The following is a 3,060-nucleotide window of genomic DNA, read 5'->3' as shown; positions in this document are numbered from 1 at the left end:
AGGTAGATAGGAAAATCATCACCATAGAAATGACACTTCAATATATGGTGACAGATGAGACCATCATCTGAGACTAGAGGGAGAAGAGGAGAAGTCACAGGAAGAGCCCAGAGGGACCCCTCTTGCTGGAGAGTATAGTCTGATTGAGGACACAGCAAAGGATAGAGAAGGAACAGTCAGAGAGGCAGGAGGAAAATCAGGGGAGAGTGGTGTCCTGAAAACCTAGAGAAAAGATAGTATGAAGGAGATATTAATCAACAGTGTCAAAGGCTGCAGAGAGGTCAAGGAGCCTGAGGATTGAGGAAGGCCATTGGATTGAGCAACTAAAAGATCATTGGTAAGTTTGGAAAGAGCTATTTCGGGGGAATGATACATTCAGAAGCCAGATTGTAAGGGGTTAAAAGAAAGAAAGAAAAAGAGAGAAAGCAAGAGAACTTTTCAAAGATTTTAGCTTAACAGGGCTGAAGAGACATAGGATGATAGTAGGGACAGAAGGATCAAGTATAGGACTTTTTCAAGATGGAACAGACATGGACCTGTTTTTAAATAGTAGCAAATAAGCCAGCAGACAGGAGAGATTAAAAATAAATGAAAGAGTAGGGATGACAGAGGGTACAATCTGTTCGAAGAGAGGGAGTAGAATGGGATCACTTGAACGGGGGTAGGGGTTACCCTTGTTAAGGAGTAAAGCCATTTCATCGTGTGAGACTGGGTAAAGGAGGAGATGATGGCAGACGTTATAATAGATGAAGAAGAGGAAAAAAGAGGGACTTTGTAGCAAATGACCTCAATTTTTTTCTTTAAATTATCAGGCAAGGTTCTCAGCTAAGATGTTGGTGGTAGAGAGACATGAGAATTTTGAGGTGGGAGGAAAAGATTTGGAAGAGCCACTGTGGAGAGTGAGATAGGGAGTTGATAAGGGAGGCATAATGGAATTGCCTAGCAGTAGTGAAGACCCAGTTAAGGCTGTGTAACATAAATTTGTGTGGACCTAGTCAGAACAGTTGTGTTACTTTCTTCACCTTCATCCAACAGCATGCATGTTGAATGTGAACAATGGAGGAGAGTGATACAAGGCTGATGCTTGGCTGGGCACAAATGGATATGATAGATTAGAGATTCAAGAGTGGGGGATGGTATAGAGTTGAATTTGTTCACCAAGGGGTCAAGATGGGGAAAAGAGAAGAGAAGGGATGGTACAGGGGAAATAGCCTGGGAATAAGTTGAGAGGTCAAAAGATTATAGGCAACAGTACAAATAAAGAGTACAGTTTTGTAACAGAAGGCAGAGGAAGAAACAAAAAGTCAATAGGTTATGTTCAGATAAAGGTATTTCAGAAATTTGAACCTGATTGTGGTACATTTGTGGGTGATGGCAAGATTAGGGATGTGACCACCCTTGTCTGTGGCTGGGGTAGAGCTGAGGAGTAGCTTATAGAACATAAGCAGTTTGAAGAAATGAGTGGTTAGGGAATTTAAGGAAGAATCAACGAGTATGTTGAGTTCTCCTAATATGAAGACAGAAGTTGGGAACAAGAAAAACATTTTGATCCAGGTACCAAACTTATTGAGGAAAGAAGGGAAGTGACCTGGGGATCTGTAGACAACAGCTACCAGATTGGATGGTAGGTATGAAGTGGCAGAGGAAAAGGTAAAACCTGGAAGTAACAATGGAGGGCAAGAAGTATTCCTCCCTTCTATGTGTTGACCAATGAATAAAGGAGGATGAGTGAAGGTACAACAAATGCTGGAAAAGGGTAGCCAAGGAGACTGTGATACTGGATCAAAGATACTGAAATGTTTTGCCATTTCCTTCTCCAGCTCATTTTAGAGATGAGGAACTAAGGTAAACAGGGTGAAGTGACTAGCCTAGTGTCACACACCTAGTGACTGTTACCTAGTAAGCCAGATTTGAACTCTGAAAGATGAATATTCCTCACTCTAGGCCCAGAGCTCTATCAAATTGTATTGGTAATTAAGGAGGGCTTTTAGCACTTATTCAATCAAGTGCCCTTGAAGAGTTTGGCCTTTGTTCCCTTGATTAAATTAGAAGTCCTTGATGACCTCCTTGCCTCAGGGGAAAGCCTAGTTTAGATGGGTTTGAGTGACATGTTTGTGACATCAGAGGCTTTTAGACCATGTGGGTTCAAGTCGAATTTTTGGGATCCTTTTAGGTTACGTGGGTGTGTTGCATGTGTAACTCCCCTTTGACTCTGAACAAGATATATAAAACCAGATGACATTCTCCCTTGGGGCTCTCACTCTTGGAGGTGTGTTGATGTGGAGACTCTGGACAGCTGTAGTTAAAAGCCCTCCAGCTTGTAAACCCGGATGTTGGGACTTTGTTAAACCCTGGTAACTATCCATTGAGATTTGAATCAGACAAGGTCTGTCTGTTGATGTTTGTAATTTGTTTCTATTTGCTCTGAAGCTTAGGATGCTGGCTTTTTCCCCTGAACTAAATGAATTATATTTATATGTTTGATTAAACTGAGATTGTTAACCCCTTAACATTACTTTCCTTAGTAAAGCAGATCAAAGAACCTGTGCTGGCAGCATTCTTGTTGTTGGGCTTGTGTTGGTCTTTCACCCCCACAGCAGCTGCTAGCCAGATTGTTTCAACACCACTGCATCATAGCAGTATACCATACTGTCCCTCAAGGAAAGAAGGATGAAGAATTATATACATATAAGGAACTGCTACTGGTATTATTATTGCTACTAATACTGATGATTTCTAACATTTGTATAGCACTTCTTACTTTTGGCAGTCAATTTGCAAATATTGACTAAGCGCTTACTGTGATCCAAGGGCTAAGTACTGTGTGCTAAGTTCTGAGCATACAAAGAAAGGCCAAAACTGTTCCTGTCATCAGGGGGCTCATATTTTAATGGAGAAATAATGTTTAAATAACTAGAAACATAGAAGATGCATATAGAGTAAATGGAAAATAATCTCATGGGGAAGGTGGTAGGAGGTGTGGTGATTTGGAAAAGGCCTCTTACAAAAATTGGCTTTGAGCTGAATCTTGAATGAAGCCAGAAGAACTAATAGGCAGAG

This window comes from Trichosurus vulpecula, chromosome 1, assembly GCF_011100635.1.
Source record: "Trichosurus vulpecula isolate mTriVul1 chromosome 1, mTriVul1.pri, whole genome shotgun sequence".
NCBI lineage: Eukaryota > Metazoa > Chordata > Mammalia > Diprotodontia > Phalangeridae > Trichosurus > Trichosurus vulpecula.
The sequence above is the reverse complement of the archived record's forward strand: the minus strand, read 5'-3'. Positions refer to the sequence as shown.